The sequence below is a fragment of the Globicephala melas genome, chromosome 3 (genome assembly GCF_963455315.2).
Source record: "Globicephala melas chromosome 3, mGloMel1.2, whole genome shotgun sequence".
Lineage (NCBI taxonomy): Eukaryota > Metazoa > Chordata > Mammalia > Artiodactyla > Delphinidae > Globicephala > Globicephala melas.
This window is the reverse complement of record NC_083316.1, coordinates 165971820-165992269: the sequence shown is the minus strand read 5'-3', so window position 1 is coordinate 165992269 and position 20450 is coordinate 165971820. Positions and strand designations below refer to the sequence as shown.

The 20450-nt window shown below is 40.2% G+C and overlaps 1 pseudogene; it reads left to right on the top strand.

Moving 5' to 3' along the window:
- The first annotated feature begins 7396 nt into the window (after window positions 1-7396).
- LOC115865113 (zinc finger protein 558-like) lies at window positions 7397-18954 on the top strand (annotated as a pseudogene).
- Window positions 18955-20450: the final 1496 nt, after the last annotated feature.

Here is a 20450-nt window from a genome sequence, read left to right as displayed (position 1 = left end):
TTCAGCAGAAACTCTACAAGCCAGAAGGGAGTGGCAGGACATATTTAAAGTGATGAAAGGGAAAAACCTACAACCAAGATTACTCTATCTAGCAAGGATCTCATTCAGATTCGATGGAGAAATTAAAACCTTTAAGGACAAGCAAAAGCTAAGGGAGTTCAGCACCACCAAACCAGCTAAAGGAACTTCTCTAGGCAGGAAACATAAGAGAAGGAAAAGACCTACAAAAACAAACCCAAAACAATTAAGAAAATGGTAATAGGAACATACATATTGATAATTACCTTAAATGTAAATGGATTAAATGCTCCAACCAAAACACATAGACTGGTTGAATGCATACAAAAACAATACCCATATATGCTGCCTACAAGAGCCCACCTCAGACCTAGGGACACATACAGACTGAAAGTAAGGGGATGGAAAAAGATATTCCATGCAAATGGAAACCAAAAGAAAGCTGGAGTAGCAATTCTCATATCAGACAAAATAAACTTTAAAATAAAGACTATTACAAGAGACAAAGAAGGACACTACATAATGATCAAGGGATCAATCCAAGAAGAAGATATAACAATTATAAATATATATGCACCCAACATAGGAGCCCCTCAATACATAAGGACAATGCTAACAGCCATAAAAGGGGAAATCGACAGTAACACAATCATAGTGGGGGACTTTTAACACCCCACTTTCACCAATGGACAGATATCCAAAATGAAAATAAGGAAACACAAGCTTTAAAAGATACATTAAACAAAATGGATTTAATTGATATTTATAGGACATTCCATCCAAAAACAACAGAATACACTTTCTTCTCACGTGCTTATGGAACATTCTCCAGGATAGATCACATCTTGGGTCACAAATCAAGCCTTGATAAATTTAAGAAAATTGAAATCGTATCAAGTATCTTTTCTGACCACAACGCTATGAGACTAAACATCAATTACAGGAAAAAAATCTGTAAAAAATACAAACACATGGAAGCTAAACAATACACTACTTAATAACCAATACTGAAGAAATCAAAGAGGAAATCGAAAAATACCTAGAAACAAATGACAATGAAAACACGATGCCCCAAAACCTATGGGATGCAGCAAAAGCAGTTCTAAGAGGGAAGTTTATACCAATACAATCCTACCTCAAGAAACAAGAAACCACTCAAATAAACAATCTAACCTTACACCTGAAGCAATTAGAGAAAGAAGAACAAAAAAACACCAAAGTTAGCAGAAGGAAAGAAATCATAAATATCAGATCAGAAATAAATGAAAAATAAATGAAGGAAACTATAGCAAAGATCAATAAAACTAAAAGCTGGTTCTTTGAGAAGATAAACAAGATTGATAAACCATTAGCCAGACTCATCAAGAAAAAAAGGGAGAAGATTCAAATAAATAGAATTAGAAATGAAAAAGGAGAAGTAACAACTGACACTGTAGAAATACAAAGGACCATGAGAGATTGCTACAAACACCTATATGCCCATAAAATGGACAGCCTGGAAGATATGGACAAATTCTTAGAAAAGTAAAACCTTCCGAGACTGAACCAGGAAGAAACAGAAACTATAACCAGATCAACACAAGCACTGAAATCGAAACTGTGATTTTAAATCTTCCAACAAACAAAAGGTCAGGACAACATGCTTGACAGGCAAATTCTATCAAACATTTAGAGAAGAGCTAACACCTATCCTTCTCAAACTCTTCCAAAATATAGCAGAGGGAGGAACACTCCCAAACTCATTCTACGAGGCCACCATCACCCTGATACCAAAACAAGACAAGGATGTCACAAAGAAAGAAAACTACAGGCCAATATCACTGATGAACATAGATGCAAAAATCCTCAACAAAATACTAGCAAACAGAATCCAACAGCACATTAAAAGGATCCTACACCATGATCAAATGGGGTTTATCCCAGGAATGCAAGGATTCTTCAGTATACACAAATCAATCAATGTGATACACCATATTCACAAATTGAACAATAAAAACCATATGATCATCTCCATAGATGCAGAAAAATCTTTCGACAAAATTCAACACCCATTCATGATAAAAACCCTCCAGAAAGTAGGTTGAGGGAACTTATCTCAACATAAAAAAGGCCATATATGACAAACCCACAGCCAACATCATTCTCAATGGTGAAAAACTGAAACCATTTCCACTAAGATCAGGAGCAAGACAAGGTTGCCCACTCTCACCACTATTATTCAACATAGTTTTGGAAGTTTTAGCCACAGCAATCAGAGAAGAAAAGGAAATAACAGGAATCCAAATAGGAAAAGAAGAAGTAAATCTGTCACTGTTTGCAGATGACATGATACTATACATAGAGAATCTTAAGATGCTACCAGAAAACTACTAGAGCTAATAATGAATTTGGTAAAGTTGCAGGATACAAAATTAATGCACAGAAATCTCTGGCATTCCTATACACTAATGATGAAAACTCTGAAAGTGAAATCAAGAAAACATTCTCATTTACCATTGCAACAAAAAGAATAAAATATCTAGGAATAAACCTACCTAAGGAGACAGAAGACCTGTATGCAGAAAATTATAAGACACTGATGAAAGAAATTAAAGATGATACAAATAGATGGAGAGATATACCATGTTCTTGGATTGGAAGAATCAACATTGTGAAAATGACTCTACTACCCAAAGCAATCTACAGATTCAATGCAATCCCTATCAAACTGCCACTGGCATTTTTCACAGAACTAGAACAAAAAATTTCACAATTTGTATGGAAACACAAAAGATCCCGAATAGCCAAAGCAATCTTGAGAACGAAAAACGGTGCTGGAGGAATCAGGCTCCCTGACTTCAGACTATACTACAAAGCTACAGTAATCAAGACAGTATGGTACTGGCACAAAAACAGAAAGATAGATCAATGGAACAGGATAGAAAGCCCAGAGATAAACCCACGCACATATGGTCACCTTATCTTTGATAAAGGAGGCAGGAATGTACAGTGGAGAAAGGACAGCCTCTTCAATAAGTGGTGCTGGGAAAACTGGACAGCTGCATGTAAAAGTATGAGATTAGATCACTCCCTAACACCATACACAAAAATAAGCTCAAAATGGATTAAAGACATAAATGTAAGGCCAGAAACTATCAAACTCTTAGAGGAAAACATAGGCAGAACACTCTATGACATAAATCACAGCAAGATCCTTTTTGACCCACCTCCTAGAGAAATGGAAATAAAAATTTAAAAATGAGACCTAATGAAACTTCAAAGCTTTTGCACAGCAAAGGAAACCATAAACAAGACCAAAAGACAACCTCAGAATGGGAGAAAATATTTGCAAATGAGGCAACTGACAAAGGATTAATTTCCAAACTTTACAAGCAGCTCATGCAGCTCAATAACAAAAAACCAAACAACCCAATCCAAAAATGGGCAGAAGACCTAAATAGACATTTCTCCAAAGATATACAGACTGCCAACAAACACATGAAAGAATGCTCAACATAATTAATCATTAGAGAAATGCAAATCAAAACTACAATGAGATATCATCTCACACCAGTCAGAATGGCCATCATCAAAAATTCTAGAAACAATAAATGCTGGAGAGGGTGTGGAGAAAAGGGAACACTCTTGCACTGCTGGTGGGAATGTGAATTGGTACAGCCACTATGGAGAACAGTATGGAGGTTCCTGAAAAAACTACAAATAGAACTACCATATGACCCAGCAATCCCACTACTGGGCATATACCCAGAGAAAACCATAATTCAAAAAGAGTCATGTACCAAAATGTTCATTGCAGCTCTATTTACAATAGCCCGGAGATGGAAACAACCTAAGTGCCCATCATCGGATGAATGGATAAAGAAGGTGTGGCACATATATACAATGGAATATTACTCAGCCATAAAAAGAAATGAAATTGAGCTATTTGTAATGAGGTGGATAGACCTAGAGTCTGTCATACAGAGCGAAGTAAGTCAGAAGGAGAAAGACAAATACTGTATGCTAACACGTATATATGGAATTTAAGAAAAAATGTCATGAAGAACCTAGGGTAGACAGGAATAAAGATACAGACCTACTAGAGAACGGACTTGAGGATATGGGGAGGGGGAAGGGTGAGCTGTGACAAAGCGAGAGAGAGGCATGGACATATATACACTACCAAACGTAAGGTAGATAGCTAGTGGGAAGCAGCCGCATAGCACAGGGAGATCAGCTTGGTGCTTTGTGACCGCCTGGAGGGGTGGGATAGGGAGGGTGGAGGGAGGGAGACGCAAGAGGGAAGAGATATGGGAACATATGTATATGTATAACTGATTCATTTTGTTATAAAGCAGAAACTAACACACCATTGTAAAGCAATTATACCCCAATAAAGATGTTTTAAAAAATAAATTAATAAAAATTTTTAAAATAAAATTAATTAATAAAAATAACCACTGCGCCAGGGAAGCCCCCATAGTGATTTTTAAGTACAGATGCCTTATTATGTTGTTTAGTTGTTATTTGTTTATTTATAGGTTTCTCTCAATCCAGTGTATTTCTAATGCCACATACCTTGAGTCTCATAATTTAATGCAATAAGAGAATAATAATGATGATAATAATAATAAACACTTCCCTGGACTCATCCTCCTTGGGACCCCCTGCCAAAAAATAAAAAATAAAATAAAATCTGTCCTTCCTAAACCCAAAGTCTTTCTCCATAGCTGTTTCCCCATTTCTCTGCTAATCTTCAAGGCAAACATTTGCAAGGATTGTTACTGTTCAAATATTCCTCTCTCCCACGCCCCATTCTTTTCTCAACCCACTGAAATCTGGTCTGTTCCAACTACACCACCCAATCCGTGCTGTCAAGGATGTCGACAATTTCTATTAAGCCAAATTCAACAGTTTTTCTTTTTAATCCTCATTTTACTTCACTGTGCAGTGTTCACTTCACTGTCCAGCTGACAGCTGTGCCTTTAAGACTCTACTTTCTGAGTGTTTTCATTTCTCGAATTTCTCTGTATTATTCCTATCTCACGTACGTCTCTCTGGAACTCCTATATTGTAGCCTCTTTATTTTATGAACCTTTAAATGTTTGGTACTTCTGGGAAATTGGAAACTCTGACCATGGCAAGACTGAGCCCACCGTAGGCCAGGCCTGCAGAGACAGGCAAAACTGTGTCTCTCTCTCTTTTTTTAAATTTTATTCAATTTAAGTTGATTTACAATGTTGTGTTAATTTCTGCTGTACAGCAAAATGATTCAGTTATGCATACAGTATATATATTCTTTTTCATAGTCTTTTCCATTACAGTTTAACACAGGATATTGAATATAGTTCCCTGTGCTGTACAGTAGGACCTTATTGTTTATCCATCTTATATATAATAGTTTGTGTCTGCTAATCCCAAACTCCCAATCCTTCCCTTCCCCAACCCCCTTTAACCCAATCAAAACAGCAGACAGAAAGCTAAATTTTTTTAAATGAAAGCAATATAACAGAACTATGGGTTATATAAAGCATGCCTATCTACACATAATAGGGATCCCAGAAGGAGAAGAAAGCTGGGTCTCTTGATGTTTCTAATCCAGCCACCGCCAGGGAGGGTTCCACCAAACCTGTTAAGATTGTGAGATACAGTTAGTCTTTGCCTTTTAATTTATTAAATTAAAAATATTGTGGAAAAAATAAAATAAATGTTTGGTACTTTTCTTTCATGGTTAGTTCTTTTGATTTCCTGTTAAAAAATTTTTTTTATATTTTGCTTCCCACAATGGAGATATTGGACATCTTCTAAGGTTTTGTGTTTTACGTTCTACCTTTAGATCTTAAATCCACTGCAAATTGATTTTTTATGCATATTGTGAAATAGGAGTTATGCTTCTTTTTTTAATATAAATATCTAGTTATGCACCACTGACTAAAAGACTGTCCTCTGTCTACTTCTCTGCAGTGGCATCTTTGACATAAGCCAGAGTTCCATTTATCAGCATGTGTATTTGCAGACTCTATATTCTGTTCCATCTTTTTTATCTTTGCACACAAGCCACACACTCTAAACTATTGTAGTTTTATGCTAAGTCGATATCTGGCAGTATACATTCTCCACGTTACTTCTTTAAGAACACCTTGGATATTCATGATCCTTTTCATGTCCATATAAATTGTATTTGTTTTCGAGGTCATTGACTTTTGTTCTTTGGCTTACTTTGTGCTTATAGTGCTCTTTTCCTTTTTCTAATTTCCCGAGGTGGGAGTTTTGATTACTGATTTGAGACATTTCTTGTTTTCTAATATACATATTTAGTATTGTAAATTTTCTCTTGTCACTGTTTTAGCTGCATCTCACCAATTTTGACATGTATCTTCATTTTCACTTGGTTCTGTTTATTTTTATTTCCTTTGAGAGTTCCCATCTGAACCATGGATATTTACAAATGTGTACATTTCCAATTGTTTGCTGATTTTCCAGACAAAATTAATTTGAGATACGGTCAGAGAACATACTCTGTATGATTTCAATTCTTCTAAATTTATTGAAGTTTATTTCATGACCCAGAATATGATCTATCTTAGTGAATACTCCATGGGTGCTTGAATAGAATGTGTGATGTTGGGTGACGTGTCCTACAAACGTCAACTGAGTGGCTTACAAAAGTCAATTGAGGGACTTCCCTGGCAGTCCAGTGATTAAGACTTTGCCTTCCAGTGCAGGGGGTGTGGGTTCCATCCCTGGTGGGGGAGCTAAGATCCCACATGCCTCGCAGCCAAAAAACCAGAACATAAAACAGAAGCAACATTGTAATAAATTCAGTAAAGACTTAAAAAATGGTCCACATCGACAACAAAAAAAAAGTCAATTGATACTGTTGTGTGATGGCATTGTTCGGTACTTGTCTATTCTTGTTTCTCTAATAATACTATCAGTTGTGGAGGGAGAAGTTGAGAGGGGGTGTGGAAGTTCCCAGCTGTAATTTTGGATTTGTCTATTTCTCCTTTCAGTAATATTAGTTTTTAATACATGTATACTGACGTTCTGTTGCAATTACCGTCTTCTTGATGGGTTGACCCTTTTTTCACGGTACATCATCCCTTAGTCACTAGTAATTTTCTTTGATCGGTAAACCATTTTATTTGACATTAGTATAGACACTTGGCTTTTTTTTAAATCAGTGTTTGCACGGTGTAAGTTTCCCTCCTTCTACTTTCCATGTAGAAAAGAGCCCCATCCCATCCCACACTCCACCCTAGCCTTATCCTTGCCACACATTCGTCTAGGAAACCTGCCACCCGCTCCCAGCTCCGCCCCTGGAGAGCCACGCCCATCGGGCCGGGGGCCACCCACAGCCTGGTCCCCGCCCACGGCGTCCCTCTTCAGCACAGTCACTCCCAGGTGGATCCCACCCCACAGCTGACCCAGCCCACAGCCCAACCTTGTACAAACTAAGCAAACTAAAAGGCCTCGTCCAGAGGCTGGGATGCGCAGGAGCCGCCCCCGCCAGCACACTCAGCAAGAGCCGAGACCGGAAGCGGAAGTGCGATGGCGTCGGGGTAGGGGCCAGGGGCTGGGCCGGCGCGGGGGTGGGAGCTTGGAGTCTCGACAAGGGCAGCTGGTCTCCTGGTGTCGGGATGTCCTAGCCAAAGCCCGAATGGCGGGCAGGACTCCGTGAGCGGCGGGCGGCCGGGCAGAGGGCTCTGATAGGAGTTCGGGGAGGGGGCATGGGTCGCACGCAGCCCCCGGTCACCGGCTCCGGAGCCCCCATACCTCCCCTGGGGCCTCAGGTCATTCCCTCAGGTTGGAGAAGCTGTTGTTTTCAACCAGCTCAGGACGCGCTGCCACCTCCTCAGAGAGTCTCCCGCATCACCCTCACCTATGGGCCATTCTGCGCCCCATCCCTACCCCAGGGTACTTTGGGCCATGTCTGGACATGCTTTGGGTTGTCGCAAACTGGGAAGGAGAGAGGGCGTGGTGGCCAGGGATGATGTTCAACCTTCCACAGTGCACAGGACGGCCCCCACGACAAGGAATTTTCCAGCCCCAATTGTCAGCAGCGCCCAGGTTGGGAAACCCAGCTCAAGAGCCTTAAATGCTCCAAAGTCCTGAATGAACTGTGGAAATTGTTTGCAATTCAGCTGAGTCACGTATAGGGTCCCAGAGTGACAAGCTATGTTTAAAGTGTCCGGAGTCGCCATAAAATCTCTGTGCAGCCAAATGAGTTGAGCAAGTCAAATGCACACAATGTGACGCTGTCTTCTCCACTTGGGGAGCAAATGGCTGGCTAGGATTCAGGAAAACCCAGCCATGGTCAACAGTTAAATCAGTACGTACACACACAAAAGGTGAATGGGGGGAGGGGGTCTTTCTATCCAATAACTGTATTACTCGCTATGAAAAGCCTCAAAAGCAATATTTGTACTTTTTTTTTTTCCCAGACAAGAAACTCATCTCTGGAGCTCAAGCTTGTTTTGAAAATAGCCTCAAGTTCTACCTGTGCTCGCTGCTCTGTGGTTTTCTATGTGACCAGGTGAGTATTATGTGCAACTTATAACGACAGGTTCTGTTGCCGACCAGGGCCCTTGGACTCTTTAATCAATAGAAATCGATAAGAGGTCAGACGAGGAATTGAGGCAAGGCTTTTTGGGACTCAAGGGAGAGAAAACAAGTAATCAGTTCCCTTGCTCGCTCCCAGAGAGGGATGGAGGGCGTGCAAGCTGGTCCCTTAAATGGGGTGAGGGTGGGGGCAGATGGAGTATCATTGCTTCTAGGACCTCTCCACTGGATATAGCTAGGAAATATATATATATATATATATATATATATATATATATATTTTTTTTTGCGGTACATGGGCCTCTCACTGCTGTGGCCTCTCCCGTTGCGGAGCACAGGCTCCGGACACGCAGGCTCAGCGGCCATGGCTCACGGGTCCAGCCGCTCCGCGGCATGTGGGATCTTCCCAGACCGGGGCATGAACCCGTGTCCCCTGCATCGGCAGGCGGACTCTCAACCACTGCGCCACCAGGGAAGCCCTATATATATTTTTAATCATGAATTTAAGATGATATTTCTAATTGAAATTTAACTTCACAGTGGTTTTTTTCTTCTTTGATTTTATATTAATCCCTTATATGTTATATTAAAAATATCGGTTCCTAATAACATTAATTTATTTAGTTAATGATATTTTCCCTCAGTATATATAACAAATTACACTCAGAAATTTTGCTGTTCTTACCTGGCAGTCTCACTTCTGGAAAGATACTCTGAACATAGACCTCCCAAAGTACAAAACAACATATACACACGAGTTTATTCATGGGAGTATTACTTGCAGCAGCAAAAGATGAGAAACAATTCACACGTCCATCAGTAGGAAACTGGCTGAATTAGCAATGTGCTTTGTTTGAAAGTCAGGTGAAAGCATTCTTTTTCAAACTGTGTTGTAATCCTGTTTCCAAGTTGATGTGCAATTAGGCTCATTTAGTTATTTGTTTTCAGTTTTGAGGATTACAGTTGTATTTTTAAAATATAGTTCCAAAGTCAAAAACATATAAAAAAACGTGTTCAGGGAAGTCTAGATTCAATTCCTGTCTCCTCAGTTATTCTTCTTCCCTTATTGGTTACCATTTACATACGTTTGTTTTATCCTCTCAGCATGTCTTTTGCATCTACCTGTATAAGCAGGTAGGGGTGTGTTTGTGTGTGTGTGAGAGAGATATCTCCTGGCCTTTCCCTTATAAAAAGGAAACATTCCATACAGTGTTTTGTACCTTGATTTTCCCCCCTTATATTTACTGGGGAAAATTATCTCTATGAATACCTAGAGATATGCTTATATTTTAATGGTCACATGATTCTTTATTATGTGGATATCCCATAGTTTATTCCACCAGTTCCCTATCGATGGTCATTTGTGTCATTTCTAGTCATTTGCTGTTATAAATAATGCCACATTAAATAGTCTTACACGTGTCTTTTACTATCTCTGTGTCTTTGAGATAAAGTCCTAGAAGTGGTATTGATGGAGAAAAAAGTAAAAGGTTTTGCAGTTTTTCTTGATGGTGACAAATTTCCTTCTGTAGGAGTTGTACCCCAGCTGGGTATGAGAGTGCCCTTCCAGACAGACTTTTCAATAAAGGATTTTTCTTGATCTGATAGATAAGAAATAGTATCAGTATAGTTGCAGTCTGCATCTGTGTTACTAGAATAATATCACCAGGGAGTCTACCAAGGACATTGTCGTTGGATTGTTGTTGGTAGAAACCAGAAAACCAGAATGTACTGTGTTGAGTGAGCAATAGGGGAGAAAATGAGATAAAGTGAAAAAAACTTTGGCTGATGAGGGAGAGAGACTGGGTGGTAACTGGAAAGAAAACTGCTCTTAGGATAGATTTATTTCACTACCAAAAATACTTCATTGAGGGACTTCCGTGGTGGCACAGTCGTTAAGAACCCACCTGCCAATGTGGGGGACACAGGTTCAAGCCCTGGTTTGAGATGCAGGATCATCTACTAAAAGTGAGGCTGTATTCATTATCTATTGCTGCATGAAAAATTATCCCAAACCTTAGTCACTCAAAACAAACACATGAGGGAGTGTAGCTGGGAGTGTGTTTGTGACAACCACATAGATGGGAAGAATGTGCCCTGAGACACAGCACAGGCGAGGTTTTAAGGTGGATGGAGAAGTAGCTACCATTGTGGGCAGAGGCAGACGCGTTTTGCCATCACGTGATCCTGAGCTCATCACCTGCTAAGCAAAATAAAGACCCAGTATTAAAATATAGTACAGTTTGAAGGAGGACATGACAGACAGGCTGAGAAAGATTCATCCTCAGTAAACTGGAGAGGAAGAGAGGCTGTGAAGACTTCATATTTTCCCGTTTATCCCAGAGCCCTGTCTTGAGTGCACTGTGGGGATAAGAGGAGGATCGTCCTTGTTCTGCTCCCTGTTGTTCAGGAAAACGTACCGTCTGAATCACAGGATGGCGACCATGGTTGTATCCCCCACTTGTGGTGAGTTGTGGGATCCTCACAGCCCAGGCGTTTAAGGCCCCTGCACCACAGAGCACATGCAGGGCAGGGGGCTGAGCAGGTGAGGTAGGAGTGGAGACGCAGGAGCCCTGAGGTTTCTGGTACCTGATTATGTGGTTCAGGGCTTTGGGACTTTGTGGTGATTTGAGTGTCTGTGGAGATGTCACCTTGGTGGTGAATGTGCAGAAGCTTTTGAATTGTACCTCTGATTCTTTCTATAAACTTGATAAAATAACAATGATATCCCTCGAACTTCAGTTTCTTCATCTGTGAAATGGGAATGATAATCTCTTCCTTGAGTGCATTAAGACGCTTGGCCCTCTCTTCTGGCTGTGGGTGAGGCAGGGCTGTGCTCTGGTTTCTTATGAAAGCTCTGTGTGTGTGTGTGTGTGTGTGTGTGTGTGTGTTGGGGATACAGTCAATCACAAGTAGGTGGGGGAGCCTCCAGATTTGTGAGTGTGAGAACAGGGGGCAAGCCTGGATTCTTGGGACATTTCTTCTTCTCCAGCTCAGTCTTCCCTATACCCAGCCTCTCACCAGAAAGGATGCACAGAGGAGGAAGGGTTGGCTAATGGCCTCCTGACAGACTGGTTACAGGTGAGTCAGATATTCCTGTTTCCAAATCATTATTCCTTTGACCAGAAGTTGGACTTGTTATCCTTCAATGACCTGCAGGATCAGAGCCAAATCAGGTCTTCGGGCATCTGATGGAGGGTTTGGGGCAACCCAAACAGTGTTAGCATATGTCAGCATTTACTGCAATGTAGAGCTTCCTCCAGGGTCACTGTCTACACCGTGTTCTGCTGAGAGTTTTGAAGCAAAGACTTGACTGTGTCCTAAACTCAAGAAATTGATGATGACCATTGAGAAATCATTCATTCATTTACCAAGTGTTTCTCTGATTTTGACAGTATCCCAGGCCTATGCTCAAACTTGAAGATTGAGGGAAATAAGATTGCAGGAGCTCACACATTTTTTTTCTCAAAGGAAATGAAAATCACCTGCATGTTAGAGATGCATTGAACCTTGGGAGTGGGCACAAGTAGACAGGAGGTGAGCGTTGAGGGCTGAGCTGAGAAGCAAATGAGAGCAGAGCTTAGAACCCAGTCTACACAACTTGTGCTTTGGGTTTCTCATCCCTAGTTCTGTCATCCTCGGCCCTTTTCCTCTCAACTTTGGTGAAGGTGGTCCTTGGCTAGCCATGATGTTAGTGATGGTTTAGCACTTTGTGACCTTCAAGGATGTGGCCAGACAGTTTACCCAGGAAGAGTGGGCACTGTTGGACCCTTCTCACAGAACACTGTATAAAGATGTGGTGCTGGAGAACTGCAGGAACCTGGCACCACTCGGTAAGCCTAACATCATTCCTGCATTTATTTAATGACTCAGGTAACAAGACTTTAAAAAAAATTCATATAACATTAACAGATCAGAAAAATTCACCATTTTACTATTTTTAAATGTACAATTCAATGACTTTTAGTAATGTCACAGTGTTGGGCAACCATCACTACTATCTAATTCCAGAACATTTTTATCACACCAAAAATAAACCCCATAATCATCGTGTCTAGCCCCAGCCACTGGCCACCATTTATTTACTCTCTGTCCCTATGGATTTTCCTTTTCTAGTCATTGCATCTAAATGGAATCATATAATACATGGCCTTTGTGTGTGGCTTCTTTTGCTTAGCATAATGTTTTCAAGGTTCAGCCATCCTGTAGCATGGATTCATTCTTTGTTTTATGGTTGAGTGTTATTCTGTTGTATATATAAACCACTTTTTGAGTATCCACTTATCAGCTGATGGACATCTGAGTTGTCTCTACCTTTTGGCTATTGTGAATAGGGCTGCTGCAAACATTCACGTATAAATTTTTGCTTGAACACTTGTTTTCAGTTCTCTTGAGCGTATACCTAGGAATGGAATTGCTGAATCATATGGTCATTCTGCTAACTTTTTGAGGACCCTCCAAACTGTTCTCCATAGTAGCTGCACCATTTACATTCCCACAACAATATATGAAAGTTTCAGTTCTCCACATCCTCACCAACACTTGTTTATTTTTCTTTTCTCTTCTTTCTTTCTTTTTTTTTTATTACTATAGTCATCCTTGTATGTGCAAAGTAGTATCTATCTCATTGTTGGTTTTATTTTTATTTCTTTAGAGAACAATGAGATCAATCATCTTTTCATATACTTGTTTGTCATTTGTATATCTTCTTTGGAGAAATATTTATTCAAGTCCTTTGCCCATTTTGGGAGGGATGGACTGATTTGTCTTTTTGTTGCTGAGTTGTAGGAGTTCTTTATATATTCTGAATGCTGGACCCTTGTCAAATATACGGTCCACAAATATTTTTTCAGTTCTATGGATTGTCTTTTCATTTTCTTGAAGGATAGTTTTGCCAGAGATAGAGTTCTTGTGTGACAGGTTTTTTTGTTTTGCTTTCAGTACTTTGAATATGTCGCTCCACTGCCTTATGGCCTTCATGATTTCTGATGAGAAATCAGCTGTTAATCTTATTGATTATCCCTTATACATGAAGAGTTTCTTCTCTCTAGCTGCTTTCAGGATACTCTTTTTGTCTTTGGCTTTCAACAGTTTGATTATTATATGTCTCAGTGTGGATCTCTTTGAGTTTATCCTGTTTGGAGTTTCTTAAGTTTCTTAGATATGTAGATTCATGACTTTCATCAGTTGGGGAATTTTTGGGGCCGTTATTTTTTTCAAATACTGTTTCTTCCCCTTTCTCTGTCTCCTCTGTCTCTCCTGCATAAAAGGAATCCCATTATGCATATATTGGATGTCTGATGGTATCCCAAAGGTTTCTTATGCTCTGTTGGTTTTCCTTTTTTTTTTTTTTTTTTGTCATCTTCAGATTTGGCAGTATCAATTGATCTATCTTCAGGTTCATTGATTCTTTCTCCTGCCAGATCAAGTCTGCTAATGAACTGCTCTACTGAATTTTCATTTCAGTTGTTGTACTTGTCAACTCCCAAATTTCTATTTGGCTCCTTTTTATAATTTCTCTCTCTTTGTGATGGTGTATATTTGGTGAGAATTCAGTTTCCTTTTGTCCTTTGAATGTGGTTTCCTTTAACTCTTTGAGCACACTAGAAATAGCTGATCTGAAGTCTTTGTCTACTAAGTTCCTTCCCACGGGACAGTTTCTATTAATTTTCTTTTCCTGTAATGGGCCATGCTTTTTTTGTTTCTTTGCATGCCTCATAATTATTTTATTGAAAACTATACATTTGGAATATTATAATATGGCAATTCCATAAATCAAAGATTCCCCCATCCCCAAGGCTTGTTGTTACTTGTTGCTGTTGGTGGCGTTTGGTGACATTTCTGAACTAATTTTGTAATGTCTGTGTTTGTTGTGTGTGGCCACTGAAATCTCTATTCTGTTAGCTTAATGGTCAGCTAGTGATTTGTCATAGATTCCCTTAAACACCTGGAATCCCCAAACTCTCAGTCTTTTTAGATGGTCTCTGTGTGTATGTAGGACCATGCCTTCAAAACAGGCAGTTTACAACTCTGCTTTAGCCTTTACTTCTTGCTTGTGCAGAGCCTGAAGGTCAATCAGAGGTGAGGTCTTAGTGCCTTCTCAGGTCTTTCCTGAACATGTACCCAACTGTACCCAGCTGTGGCTATGTGCATGGCCTTCTATATTCCTAGGAATATGTGAGAGCTTTTCAAAGCCCTTTTTCCCCAAAGCATCTAATTCCCTACTTTTGCTCCCAGACCTTTTGGTTAGTCTTACATTTGCTTCAATGATTTTCCCTTGCCCCAGGCAGCAGTGGCTGATACATTTAAATGTGTTCAGCCCATGCTCTGGTCCTCCATTCCCTGTTGCCACCTCAGCCCTGGGAGAGTTTGAAGTTAGACAAAATAAAAGCAAACCCTTTGAGCCAATCCTTCAGGAGCCACCAGATAGGTCAAAACAAACAACCACAATTCTTTGAGCACAAGATCCATTCTGCTCCCACCAATACTAGGAACGCAGACTGTTGATTTCAGTGTGGCTGCCAAAGTGAGGAGCAGGTGATGAGGCCAGGGTTAGTGAAAATGTCACAAAGCTCTCTTACCAGATTCACCTTTTGGTCTTGATTAAGTATTTTCCTGATTGCTGTAAACTTACGATAACTTTCAAGACTTTCAGTAAAGTTGATGCTGACAGTTTTTGCCAGTTTATTTCCTGTTTTTCTGTGGTGTATTGGACTCTGGGGGTTCCCTGCTCCACCATTTTTACTGACATCACTTCTCACAAGTCTTTTTTTTAATTCTTTTTTTATTGAAGTATAGCTGATTTACAATGTTATGTTAATTACTGCTGTTGAGCAAAGTGATTCAGTTATACACATATATACATTCTTTATATATATATATATATATCCTTTTCCATTATGATTTATCATAAGATATTGAATATAGTTCTCTCTGCTGTACAGTAGGACCTTGTTGTTTATCCATTCTATATATAAAAGCTTACATCTGCTAACCCCAACCTCCCACTCCATTCCTCCCCCATCCCCATCCCCCTTGGCAGCCACCAGTCTGTTCTCTATGTCCATGATTCTGTTTCTGTTTCATAGATAGGTTCATTTCACAAGTCTTTTCTTAAGCACCTCTGTGTACATAGGTCTGTGCTAGGAATTAGGAATACAGTGGTGAATGAGACACATATGGTCCCTACCCGCATGGGTAATCTAATCTCTTCCCTATGAACTGAAGATCTATTCCATGCTCTGACTATGGATAAAAGTTTTGGGGCTTTTAAGTCTGCATTTGAATTTGTGCATGAGCTTCTGGAACCAGTTATCCCCAAATCACCCTAGATATATTGACTGAGGACACTTGCATTTTTTTTATGAAAGATAAGTGGTTACTATATTATTCAAATTTAGGGATAAATATTCCATTGCTCCTGCCTGCTCATCTTCAGAAGTGTTGGCTTCAGTTTCACTGTTTTCCCCTGCATAGTCTCCCTATATCATGTATGCTTTCTCCATATATTGGTAATCAAATTGATAAACCCAGTCAGATCTCCAAATTGGAGCAAGAAGATAAAGTGATGACAGAGGAGAGAGGAATTACCCCAGACACCTGTCCAGGTGAGTACAAGGTAGATATGACTCCTTGTGAGGAATATCTCCCGTGGCTTGGGAGTTTAGTATTACATTAGGAAATGTCCTGGGAAACACTGTAAAATGCCCTTTTTTTCTGACAAGTCCAAGACCATTTGGTATGAGCTTCCTTGTGTACTTTCTTTTCCTTTCTCTTTAACTTTCTGTTCATCATCTCACACCTTATTTTGGCTTCAGATGAATACCTAAAACTTCATACCCATGTCCCTCTTATTGCAAACCTCCTAAAAAACCCTAATCCCTTAGTGAAGGGTCTGCCTTCACTAATATATGCTTTATACCTTTTCTTTTCTCATCAACTTAAATTTATTTTCAATTTTTTTCACATTTGGAGGTTCTACTTAAAGCCAAAGGGTTAACTTCTAAGCAGCATGTTTTTAGAAAAGAGCAATCTAAAGGTATCACAATAGTAAGAGTTCTGATTTTCCACAGTGGAAAGATGCCATAAATTAGAAGAGCCACAAAGTTACCAAGAGAGTCATTTTCCCAAGAGAAAATGTTACCTCTGGAGAGATACCATGAAACTGTTGTGAATTTGGAGTAAAGTATAAGTTATCTCCAAAATTATTTTTTCTTTGAGCATTCCTACAAGTAATTGTTTGCATAAATGTGACTCAGATATTGAGTGTTTCAAACATAAATCAGTCTTAAACTTATCAGAAAATGCTCTGTGAATAGGATAAAGGCTTTGATGTGGCAAAACATCTATCTTTTTTAGCTTCTAAGAACTCAGACTAGCAGAAACCATATACAAGCACTCAGTGTAGCAAACACACAAATTATAATAATTTTATATATAACAGAGTCCCTGGGAGGGAGAATTCCTATGATAGCATTGAATATTAAAAGTACTGTAAATTATAGTTGTCATTCATCTCATAATCAACAGGAGAAACGTCTTCTTGGAGTGAAGCTCAAGGAATGTAATCAGTGTTTTAAAGTCTTCAGCATAAAATTAAACCTTACTCAGCAGAAGACAATTCATACTGGAGAAGAACCCTATCATTGTAATCAATGTGGCAAATCCTTCAGCAGCAGATCCTACCTCACTGTTCATAAGAGAATACATAATGGGGAAAAACCCTATGGATGCAACGACTGTGGGAAAACCTTCAATAATCCCTCAGACTGCATGTGAGAACTCACACTGGAGAAACCCCTATTCATGTAACCAGTGTTTTCATGTTTTCCGCACCAGATGTATCCTCAAAAGGCACAGGAGAATTCATACAAGGGAGAATCATTATGAATGTAATCAGTGTGGAAAGCCTTCAGCATGAGGTCCTTCCTTACTGGGTACAATAGAATCCATATGGGGGAGAAATTTATGAATGCAGTGATTGTGGGAAAACCTTTAGGAAGAGCTCACATCTGATGCAGCATGTGAGAACTCATACTGGAGAAAAACCCTGTGAATTTAATGATTATGGAAAATCCTGCAGCAGTAGCTTTTCTCTTACAGTGCACAAGAGAACACATAATAGAGAGAAACCCTATAAATGTAGTGACTGTGGGAAAGCCTTTAATAATCTCTCATCTGTTAAGAAACACATGAGAACTCGCACTGGAGAAAAACCCTATGGATGTAATCATTGTGGGAAATCTTTCAGTAGTAACTCCTACCTTTCTGTGCACAAGAGAATCCATAATAGGTAGATATGAATGCAGTGGCTCTGGGAAAGCGTTTGCTGACCTCTCATCCCTCAGACATCTTGGGAACTCTCGCTGGATGTGTAAATTATCTGTTGTGTAACAAATGAGCCCCAAAACTTATTGGTTTAAAACAACAGACATAATCTCACAATTTATGTAGACCAGAAGTTCAGAAACAGATGAGCTATGTAGTTCTAGCTCAGGCTCCCTCATAAAGTTGCAGTCAAGATGCAGCCAGGGGACTTCCCTGGTGGCACAGTGGTTAAGAATCCTCCTGCCAATGCAGGGGACGTGGGTTTGATCCCTGGTCCGGGACAATCCCACATGCTGCGGAGCAACTAAGCCTGCGCGCCACAACTACTGAAGCCCACGTGCCTAGAGCCTGTGCTCCACAACAAGAGAAGCCACCACAATGAGAAGCCCGCACACCACAACAAAGAGTAGTCTCTGCTCGCCACAACTAGAGAAAGCCCGCACGTATCAATGAAGACCCAACACAGCCATAAATAAACAAACAAAAAGATACAGCCAGAACTAGAGAAAGCCCGCATGCATCAATGAAGACCCAACACAGCCATAAATAAATAAATAAAACAAATAAAAAGATGCAGCCAGATGGAGGTCAGCAGGAAGCATAAAACATGAGTAAATATAAATAAATATTGACCATATAAAACACCCTGTGTGGTTTTATAACTTCTTTGGAAATCTAAAATTTTTTAAAAGAATGTTCTAAAGTCTCATTGAACCGACCCCCCAAAACTAGGGGTGTTGGAGGAGACACAGCAAGTGACCCCCCAGCTCACCCTCTAAGACTAGAGCTTATAGGAAGCCCACAAGGTGATGCTCAAAGTCTGCATCCAACTCTGGAGCTTACAGAAGCCCTATGAAGTGACCACCCGTCCCCTCCCAACACTAGAGGCAACAGGATCTCAGGTAGCAATCCCCCAGTCACTCCAAGCACAAAAGACAGGGTCCTAACAAGCAACACCTCTATTCCTTCAAAATGAGAGATGTTGGGAATTCCAACAAGCACCCCATAGTCACTTCAAATTCTAGAAATGACAGCAGCCCCAGAAGGGACTCCTTCAGCTTCCCTGCATCACTAGAGAATGGGCAACTCACTCCAGTAACCCACCCAACCTATACCAACAATACAGACAAGAGGAGTCCCAGAGAGTGACTCTTTCAGCCCCCCAACCAGAGATAAGTGGAGCCCCATCTAATGCCCCCAAACTTGTCCCCAAACTAGAGACAAGAGAATCTCCAGCCAGTAACTGTGTCAAGTCCACCCAACACTAGAAAAGATAAGAGCGCCAAGCAATAACCCCCCCCCCAGATCTCCAGACCAGAAATGGCAGGAGCCTCAGCCTATGACACCCCACCCCCACTTATCCCAACATGAGAGACAGAAGAACTTCATCAAACGATCCATATGCATCCAACGTAAATGATGATGGAAACCCCCGAAAGGAACAACCAATCCCCTACACGCCAAAGAAGAAAGGACACCCAGGAAACACCACACCATCCTCACCCAAACCACACCCCAGCCTGCTTCTCTTGTCTTCCCAAGACAAGATGTGAGTATCCCCAGCGATGATCAGAATCTCAACAAGTGTTCAAGAGGCAACCCACTAGGTTCTCCAACCTAAGTGACAAACAAGAGTCCCAGAATACTTCCTCTCTTTGTCCCAAAATAAGAATTGGTAGAAACACCAGCAACCAACACCCTCAACCAAACAAGAAGCCACAAGTTAAAAAGTAATTTGTGTTCATTAAAACAAACAAACCAAAAAGACCCCACATGGCAAAGACAAAAGACAGAGGGAAATGCAACTCATCACAAAGGCTAATTTATTAATATTAAAGAACTCCTACCAAGCAATAAGAAAAAGACCAAGAATCCATGAGAGAAAAGGGCGAATTTTAAGAACACACAGTTCACCAAAAAATTCAAATGGCTCTCGTAAAAAGAAAACTATAAAGTGAAACACCAAAATTCCTTTCATCATTTATCAATGAGAATTTTTTTTAAGTTTAATAAGATCATGTAATGGCCAAGATGTGGGGAAAATGGCAATCACATACCATAATAAGGGGGAAGTGAATTAATCCAGTTCCCCTCCACATGGACCTTTCCCTGGGGCTGCTTGAGTATCTTCATGGCATGGTGGATGGCTTCTAGAAAGGCAGCAACTTAGACCAAAGAGTAAGCTTCAGTGTTGTAATAGGGAAGAACCTTTGTATTCTATTACAAAGGGATGTTGCCTATAAGCTTAAATTATACATAATGGCCCATCTCTGGGAACCCTGCTTCCCAGGTGAAGAGCACGAAGCTAAACTATTATACCTCTTTTTTTAGCTCACAGGAAACCTCCTGACCAGCCCACCTGTGAATGGCTGCAGGAAGGAAGAAATTAACACATCCCCTCAAGAATCTGGCCAGAACCAAGAAATATTGATATTTGCAACAACTTACTGCCTTTTTTACTTTACCTCCTCACCTCCCACTCTTTGTTCTATAAAAGAAACTAGCATCCAAACCTGGGCAAGATGGTTCTTTGGGACCTAGCCCACCATCTTCTCGGTCTGCTG